A 10,070-nucleotide genomic window follows, 5' to 3' on the forward strand; every position below is an offset into this window, starting at 1 on the left:
GTGAGGCCAGGAGTTTGACCCTCATTTGCCCCCTCATGCCCTCCTTCCCAGGCCTGCCTCCACCCATGCCCCAGCTCTGCTGCCCACCTTGGGCTTTAGGACCATTCTGCCCAGACCCTCCTACCTGGACTGTTTCTGGCAGGAAATCACTCTGTACTGGCAACTCCTCTCTTCCTCAAGGGAGGACTGGCAGGTGGGCGGTAAACCTCTCCCCCAGCTCACTGCCCTCTCATGCCAAGCAAACCCAGGACCTGGGGTTCGCCTCTGGAACCACTGTCTGAGAGCCTCTCGTGGGGTAGGAGAGAGAGCCCAGGCTTTGGGATGGTCCTGCAAATCACCTCTGTGAGCCTCTTTTGCTATACGGGTAAGATCTAGAGACCACTGTTTTCCTTGAAAAATAATGATCAAATGAGATCAAGCATACAAAAACCGAACACACAGTAAGTGTTCCCCAAAGGGTGCTGTCCTCACCTTCCTTTGCTCTGTTATTCAGGAGAACCCCAGTGAGGTCAGCAACGTCCCCCACTTAGCACCTGCTCTGGAAAAAGCCCTCCCAGAGTCAGGCGGACAGCTACTAGGAGTGGTTCCCCAAAGGGCTGATTTCTGCCTTTCTGTGAAGGGATGACCAACCCGCCCAGGCTTTCCGGAAGTGGCGTTATCTCTTCCCCTTCCAGCTGCCCTTGGTTCCCTGTCTTCATCTACATCGGCCAGCCTTGCCCACAGCATGCCTTGCAACACTCTCAGTTGGAGAGGGTCAGCTCTGGCTCTGGCCCTAGTTGAGTCTGGAACAGGGTCCTGCCCAGGCCCCTAGCTGCCAACTGTTTCCAGAAAAGACACGCCCCAGCTCTCCAGACCGGGCTCTGTGACACAGGCCCGCCTCCAGCGCCTCTGTCTCCCCTTTCCCTTGGCAATCTCCTCTCTGGCCACCAGGGGGCGCTGTTCCCCCTCAGACCCGGTGAGCCCACAGACCAGCACCTTCAGAGACCAAACTCGCTGGAAAAGAGAGCAGAAGGCAAGTCATCGCGGGGAGTGCAAGAAGAAGAAAATGACATTTGTCTAATCACCGTTATGAATCTGACACTTCCCACGCAGGACCTTACCTCATATTCCTGCCACACGATGGGTGTGGGGTCCGCGCTACTGGGGAGGCTTCGAAGTGACAAACGCAAACTGACCTCCCGCTCACAGAGGCAAGAAATAAACGGGCTGTGACCAAAAGCAGCAGCAAAGGCAGAGAACCATGCTGGAGAAGTGGCAGTCCTCCTAGGGAGACGGCCACAAGAAGACAGCTAAGATCAGGCCTTCGGTGTGGTTTGAACAGGATGCTGTCCCTGGCCTCTCAGAAAATAATCTCCAAGGGTCGCTGGTGTTGGGGCACTGTGTCCCTCCGCCACACACCCTTACCCTAGCTGCCCTGAAGCCTCCAGTTCTCTGGGCCACGAGCTCAGGGGGAACCGCTTGCTTTGGTCCTGTCACCCCAACCTTAATCCTTCACTCATTCAACCAATGCTAAGCCCCTGTCAACAGGAAGCACCTAGAAGCCAGGCTCCCAGCCACTGGTAGGCCTGACTTCTCCCAGAGCTGCTACTTTCCCTGCTGCCTGGACAGTGGAGCTGGGGGTTGAGGGCCAGCTGCACTACTGGGGACTGAGGAACTACCCACCCCCCCCCCCCCCCCCCCCCCCCCCCCCTGGTGGAGGCAGGGTCCTTAGGGGAGGAGAGGGCCATCTCTTCAACCAGAGTTGGCCCTGCCATGGCTCTGTGCCACCTTGTGGACAGACAGAGAAAAAAGAAGCCAGCCCCTGTCCTCGGAGAGCTCAACCCTCCCAGATACCCACAATTCAGAACTCAACTCTGGGGGCACCTAACAACCAGGGTGTGGGAACGCTTCCCTCCAGGCCCCCTGCAGCCCTTCAAGCCTCATTCCTGGTTCAGGGGGCTTCTGGAACCTCCTTCAGCTCAGGGAGGGTCCCCTCTCTGCCCAGCTCCACTCTGCTCCCAACCAAGGGAGGGGTCTTTTCAAAGCTTCCCTATTCTCTAACAAGGACAGGGGTTGGCACACAGGCCTAGTCATGGGTGCAACACCTGAGCAAGAGGGTTTGCATGTGATTTGCAAATCTTGACCCGAGGCTCACCAGCGCCCAGCTACTCCAGCTTGCCTCCCAGGCCAGGCAAACCTCCTGCTCCTTCTCGGTGCCAGCCCCCACCCCAGAGCAAGTTTCTGACCTTTGCACCTCAGAGAACCCCAGGACCCCTCTTCTTGCTTTCCCCCAAATCGTTTCTTCAAAGAAGGCAAAACAGCATTAACTGGGGCTTCCAATCTGCAAAGCAGAGCCTGGGCACATCTGGATGGAGGTTGGTTCAGCTCAAAGATGACACTTGGCAGGTGAGAGTCTCTGAGCTGCACTGGGGGTAGGGGCATCAACCTAGAAGAGGGTTTTGTGAGCCTAGCACTCCAGGGGACAACCAAGGAAGCTCTGGCCCTGCCTGATCCCAGGTGTTCTCGAGCCTGGAGAGTAGTACTAGTAAACACACCCTAGATATTTGGTGAACGGCTGAAGAAGAGCTTGAATTAGTAGGCCATTCTGTAGTCAGCTGGAGTGGCAGGCCCAGACAGAAGCCTCAGGGAGCAGTGTTTAGAGTTTAGAGGGCAAGGGATGGGGGGAGCCAGGACCACAAAGCCTGTTGGGAGTCAGAGCAAAAATTCTCTTCTGCCTGTTGGACAGTGAGAGCGTGCTTTGTGCCAAAGCACTGGGTTCTGTGGTTAACTTCTCATGGTCGCCGGTTAGCATCCTAAGTACCCTGTGAGGTGGACCTCCTGTGCCCATTTTATGGAGAAGGAAACTGAGCCTCAAAAAAGTTAAGTGACTTTTGCTCAAGGTCACACAGCTGGGCAGGAGTGAGGCCAAGACTCTAACACAGAGCTGCTAAAAGAAATTCGGTGAGCGGTGCCTGGGTGGCTCAGTCAGTTAAATGTCTGCCTTCCACTCAGGTCATGATCTCCAGGTCTGGGGATTGAGTCCCACATCGGGATCCCTGCTCAGCGGGGAGACTGCTTCTCTTCTCCCTCTGCCTGTTGCTCTGCCTACTTGTGCTCACTCTCTCTGTCTATCAAATAAAGAAATATAATATTTAATAAAATAAAATAAATTGTGTGATAAAAATGCAGTGGCATCCTGAGTTCTTCCTCTCCTACCCAGGATCTGACAACTGAGCTGCCTCACAGAATCCCTCTTAAGTTTCTGTATCTGCAAAACGGAGATAGCAATGACCCTTACCTTGCGAATATGTTGAGAGGATGAAATGCCCATTAAGACATGTAAAGTGGAAGGAAAAAAATGAAACAAGGTTGGACTGGGAGGGAGACAAGCCATAAGAGTCTCTTAATCTCACAAAACAAACTGAGGGTTGCTGGGAGGAGGGGGTTAGGGAGAGGGTGGTTATGTGATGGACACTGGGGAGGGTATGTGCTATGGTGAGTGCTGTGAAATGTGTAAACCTGACGATTCACAGATCTGTACCCCTGGGGCAAATTACACATTATATGTTAATAAAAATAATTAATTAAAAAAAGGGACATGTAAAGTGCTGGATGTCTGGGTGGTTCCGTCAGTTAAGCGTCTGCCTTCAGCTCTGGTCATGACCCCAGATTCTCGGGGAGCCCAGGATCGAGTCCCACATTGCACAGTGGGGCATCTGCTTTTCCCTCAGACCCTCCGCCATCCCATCTCATTTCCATTTTCTCTCTCTCTTATAAATAAACAAATAAAATCTTAAAAAGAAAAAAGACATGGGGCACCTGGGTGGCTCAGTGGGTTAAAACCTCTGCCTTCAGCTCAGGTCATGATTCCAGGGTCCTGGGATCGAGCCCCGAATCAGGCTCTCTGTTCAGCGGGGAGTCTGCTTCCCTCTCTCTCCGCCTGCCTCTCTGCCTACTTGTGATCTCTGTCTGTCAAATGAATAAATAAAATCTTAGGAAAAAAAAAAAAAGAAAAAAGACATGTAAGGAGCTAAGTACAGCACGTTGTTAGCCTCTTATGAGTGTTACCTAGTTATCATTATTATTGTTACCTCAAATTCATGTTATTCATTCAACCAACCTCTGAGCACTGCAGTTTAGCCCCCCAAGAGCAGATCAGGAACCCCCCACAAAGGGGTAGTCAGGGCTGTGACGCTGACAGGGCCCAGCAGAAGGGAGGGACCTAGCCTTGGGACCTGGGCTGATCACTGCTGCTTCCCAGAGGACAGAAAGTCAGTCAGTTCCCCACCTGTGAGGAGGAATATCTTTAAAAATACGAAGGCACAACCATCACTGTGGTAAAACCCTCAAAGAGCAGGGTCCCTCTGCTTAGGGAGGAGGTCCACAGACGCTTAAGGTCCCGGGAGGCTCAACTCTCCCCCCTACCCTGTCCATCACTCCATCCTGGCCTCATCCTTCTTCTCGAAAGTTCTACCCCTTCGAGCTCCACTGCCTCTGCCTGCTTCCCAGGCTGGGTCTGAGCCCTCAGGTGAGGAGGCCTCTGCTCTGAACTCACAGTGCACTCGTACACCCCCTCTAGTAACTCTCATCACCGCGTCACACCCGGGCCCCATTCACCAGAACATTCCAAGAAGACAGGGACCGAGGAGGAGAGAAACATGTGCTATGAGGGCAGCACTGAGACAGCTGGCATGGACGACAGGCACCTTAACCAATTCATGCCACGGACTTCGCTAGGCAGCCTCCACTTCCGGGAGGTTCTAAGTCAGGCAAGCCAGTACCCATGACCTTTGAGGGCAGACAACTGGCCAGTTAACCCCCCTGTGGTGGGGAAGTGCCTGTGTGCGGGCGGCCTCAGGCCACAAGAGTGGGGTCTGCCAGTGCCCCAATGACCTTTCAGTTGGGTCACCGCTGCTACCAACACCACTAATGCCACCAAACCACCAAAACACCTCCACCAAGACTGCAACCACCATCATGTCGGAAACAAAGACTGACTTCCCAGGAAATTGCCGTGGAGCAAAGAGGGGCAATGAAGAGAACAGACCTTAATCTGACATTTAAAAAAAAAAAAAATGCTTGCACAAGAGTAAGCGCTCAGTAAATATTGGGCATCACCATCACTAATAGTAACAAGGGCACCCATCACATAGGTACTCAGCAAACAGCAGCTTCCTGGACCTGGGGAGTGAGAAGTTGGAGGCGGTCGGCCAACAGCCACCTACACTCGTGCATGAGGAGTTGGAGCTGTAAGGAGAGGGACAGCCATGACCCTTCAGGACACAGGTGGGGAAGCTGGGGCCTAGACAGGGAGGCCTCACCCAAAGTCAGAAGCAAGGTCTGGGGGCGCCTGGGTGGCTCAGTGGGTTAAGCCGCTGCCTTCGGCTCGGGTCGTGATCCCGGGGTCCTGGGATCGAGCCCCGCTTCGGGCTCTCTGCTCAGCAGGGAGCCTGCTTCCTCCTCTCTCTGCCTGCCTCTCTGCCTGCTTGTCATCTTTCTCTGTCAAATAAATAAATAAATAATCTTTAAAAAAAAAAAAAAAAAAAGAAGCAAGGTCTGTCCCGAGAGCTATGATTTCCTCCGAGAGCCTTGATTTCCTAGACCAACACCTCATCCTCATGATAAACTCCACCTGCCCCCTGCCCGAGGAGGGAGGTGATGTGTGATACCCCTGGATTCCAGGTAGCCTACTCACTCCCAAGGACAGTTCTGTAAGGGTGGGAATTCAGGCTGAAGCTCGAGGGCCTTGCCAAGGCCTTGCCTCCACATGAGGCAGGTGCAGCTTCTTGACTTGATGGAGCCCGGGAAGCCGGCCATCCTGCAGATCAGGAAGGGAAAGAGGGCCCAGGGGAAGCCCAACCTGGCCCCTGGTTCCCTGCGCTTTTAGTAGCTGTGGGCATCAACATGGCCAGCTAGCCAAGCAGCCCCTGGCTTCCCTAAGGATCTCAGCCCTTGACACACGTCTGGTCTCCCTGGCCATCTTCCCTCAAGACCCTCTTTCTACTATCTCCACCCCTCCCCGTCGCCCACCACTCCTCGGGTCAGCGAGACCCTGCAGCATGGCAGTGCCATTCACCGCAGGCCTGAGTGACCCCTGAAGCCCACGCCCTTTCCACTTGGTTTCACTGCCACCTGGGGGTCCCAGCTGCTATTTCTTATCAGTGCCCCTAGACCTCTTCCCCAGGGACAGAACTTTCTGAACTTTCCGCCTTCCACACCCCCTTTCTGGAGGAGCCTTGTTCCCCAAGTGGAGATAGTGATGTCGAGGCCAAAGAACAGCTCCCAGGGCTGGAGGCCTTGGAGGTGCTGTCAGGCAAGGGCAACTGTCACAGCCAGCTCAGCCTGAGCACCTGCTTGGCAGGAAGTTAGAAGGGGACTTTGCTGGAAATCTGCCTTTAATCTTGGCTTCCTGTTTTCTGCCCTGGGGGACCGCCCAGAAGGTCTGAGTTTCAAACCATTTCACACCAGCTTCTCTAAACTGTCATCTCAGAGCCCAGGGGGAGGGGAGGAGGCAGGAGGAAGAGAGGAGAGGTCCTCCACCTTCTCAAGGGACCCTGGGAACACAGAACAGTCCTGCCATAAAGGTGCTTAAACTCTGGACTTCCGGCAACCAACCACCCATCCAACTCTGCGGAGAGCTAGCCTTGCTCACGTTGTTAAAATGTAGCCAGGAGGGCGCCTGGGTGGCTCAGTGGTTTAAGCCGCTGCCTTGGGCTCAGGCCCTGATCTCAGGGTCCTGGGATTGAGTCCCGAGAGCCTGCTTCCCTTTCTTTCTCTCTCTCTCTCTCTGCCTGCCTCTCCATCTACTTGTGATCTCTCTCTGTCAAATAAATAAATAAAATCTTTAAAAAAAAAAAAATGCAGCCAGGAGTCCTGAGCTCCGTGCTCCCCATCCTGCATTTCCAGACTCTCTTTTTTTACTCCCCCCACCGTGGAGACTAGTGGCCCAGCCTGGGAGAGCAAGTGCTGGAGCCTACCAAGCAGAGCGGGGGTGCTCCTCTTAAATTTCCTCCCCAGTCCTAAAACCCAAGGACCTTCCTCCTGGGATGATTTCCTTGCCTACAGTCTGCTGAGTTCTGAGGCCATTTGGAGCTCCTCAGACCGGAATCCCAGTCCTGGGAGGGTAGGACCCTGAGGAAGTTCTTTACTTCATTCAAGCCTCAGTGGCCTTGTCTGTAGAACTTGGCTCCAGACGCCAGCCCGACATCTCCACGTCTCACAGGGGCCTTACAGCTGCTTTGTTCAAATCAGCTCTTGAGCGCTCCCACACTTGCCCTCTCCCAAGTCCTCTGCACTGTGGCAAAGGAGTCCCATCTTTTCCCAGATGCTCCAGCCATACCCAAGGATTAGGCCTGCTTTCTCCTGTGGCCTCACTCCCCACCAACAGCACCCGAGCAAGAGCTGTCATGTGGCTCCTCTTTGTCCGTGGGAACCCATGCCCATCACCTCTGGGTCCTCACTGGCCTTATAATAAAATCCAAACTCTGGGGCACCTGGGTGGCTCAGCCAGTTAAGCATCTGCCTTTGACTCAGGTCATGATCTCTCCTGGGATCAAGCCCCACATCCGGCTCCCTACTCAGTGAGGAGTCTACTTCTACCTTTCCCTCTGCCCCTCCCCCTGCTTGTGTTCTCTCTCTTTCTGTCAAATAAATAAATACAATCTTTAAAAAAAAATAAAATAGGGGCACCTGGGTGGTTCAGTGGCTTAAAGCATCTGCCTTCAGCTCAGGTCATGATCCCAGGGTCCTGGGATCAAGCCCTGCATTGGACTCTTTGCTCAGCAGGGAACCTGCTTCCCCCCACTCTCTCTCTCTCTCTCTGCCTGCCTCTCTGCCTACTTGTGATCTCTCTGTCAAATAAATAAGTAAAATCTTTAAAAAAAAAAAAAAAAACTAAACTCATATAATAGGACACCTGGCCCACAAGGCGCCCCAGGATCTGGCCCCTTCCTCCAATACCTCTCTTCCCCACTTATGGACTGTGTCCCCTTGGCCTTCTGACCAACCTTCAAGCTGCTGAGCCTCTGTGCCTGGCTCCGCTAGTCTGTGCTCTTCCACCCAGCATTCATGACTTCCTGTCTTCCGCCACAGCATCTAATCACCCCATTTGCTTATCCTGCTGGGTGAGAGCCATGGGGGCCTTGCTTGTGCCTTCATCTCCAGCCTTCAGGACTGTAGCAAGCACTTAGTAGGTGTTCAATAAGGGTTTGTCAAGTGAGTGAATGCTAAGGGACTGGGAAAGTAGGAAGTTAGCTCTCCCCCTAGAGTGCACCCAATGGGCCAGGGTACTTAATTGGTTTGTCTCCTGGACCTGGGGTTCAGGGAGGGTAAAAAAAAAAAAAAAAAGTATTTCATTCTGCTGTGGAGAGGCAGAGCCAAAATTCAAATGCAATTCTATTTGACTCCAAAGTTCACACTCGTGGCCGTAGCAAACCAAGGGAGAAAATCAAATGTGTGGGGGATAAAGGAAGATGGCTTGGTGACAAAACTGGGACAAGAATTAGAGCATTTTCCCCAAATCCCCACAGTCCTTTCCCATTTCACCAGCTGACCCCATGGGGGGAGGGGAGCTGTCAACTTCTCCCTTTCAGAAGCCTTCTGCAGAGCTGCTACTTTCCTCCAGGCTGAGAGGTGGCCCCAAACAGCTCTCCCTTATCATTCCATCTTGACCTCAGAGGAAAGAAAGGGAAACCAACCAGGGCTGAGCACCCTCCCCGACCGCCACCCCCAGGGCGGTTATCTTGCTGAATCTGCAGCATCTCTCAAGAGCATTAGGATATTTTGAGCCTCATCTTACAAAAGAGGAAACTGAGCTCAGAGACCTTAAGTAGTTAGCCCAAGGTCACACAGCTAGTCAGTGGCTCAGCTGAGATTTAACTTAAGATTTGAACCCCCAATCCGTGCTTTTTTTCCATTACACCACAGCACTCTCTGAGACTGGATATCTCCTCAAAGGGTAGAGGTGTGACTACTACCTCCCCCTTTTTAAAAAATAATTAAATCAATTTTTGAGAGAGCTGGAAGACTGCCCATGTAGGGGGTGGGGGACAGAGGGGAGGGAGAGAGACTCTTAAGCAGGCTCCTCTACCCAGCACAGAGCCCAACACCGGGCTCGATCTCATAACCCTGAGATCATGACCTGAGCCAAAATCAGGAGTCGGACACTTAGCCGACTGCACCACCCGGGCGCCCCTATTTACCTCCTTGAAGGGCTAGCCCCTTACTGGGAAGCTGGCCCAGGGGTGCAGTGGGTCACAGGGCGAGCCTGTGGTTTGTCTGGGGAGGCACACCCAACTCGTGCTCCTGGCATTTGAGGCTCTTTGCACACTCAGCCACGCTGTCTCTCCAGCTCACTCTCCCCAGGGCCCATTACTGTCCCTCTCATTCGTTCAGTCTGGGTATACTACGCTTTGCCAGTATGCTTCATTTCCCCCACCAGACAGTGCCCCTCCTCTCTGCCCACCCAACCCTGATTCTTCCTCCAAGGCCCAGTCCCTAAGAAGTGTCTTGATGCCTCCTACCTACACCGGAGTCTGGTTTCTCCTCCATCACTAACCACCGCACCCCGCCCCCGCAACACACACAACCACACACACTGTCTGCTTCTATAGCTCAGAGCAGACCACTTCCCTGCTCCTCATTAACTATGACATGTAACAGTGGTACTTAGCTGAGGGCTGATCATGTGCCAACCAGTGCGCACTAAGCACTTTAAATGATTTAACTCATTTCCTCACCACAAAGCCTTAAGAAATTGGTGCTATTATTTCCCCCATTTTACTAAATGGGGAAACCATAGCACAGAGTTTAAGTAACTTTCCCAATGTCACACAGCTACTGCCAACAACTTCATTGCCTCCAGGCTGAAAATAAAGTCCAAGAAAGTCCCACGACGTTCGTTGGCTCTCTTGTCCCTGCAGAGACCCCCATCTCCCCCCACTCTCCTGAACCCACCCAGCAAACTGCAACCATACTGAGCTATTTAGGGTTCCCCCAGCCTTCAAGTGTTCTCATCATTCCCCGCCTTCCTCCTGGCTGTTGTTCCTTACCTGGGCTCCCAGTCCTACTAAGCCTTCCCGATAGCCCTCCCC

Source organism: Mustela nivalis (assembly GCF_964662115.1).
Source record: "Mustela nivalis genome assembly, chromosome: 6".
Lineage (NCBI taxonomy): Eukaryota > Metazoa > Chordata > Mammalia > Carnivora > Mustelidae > Mustela > Mustela nivalis.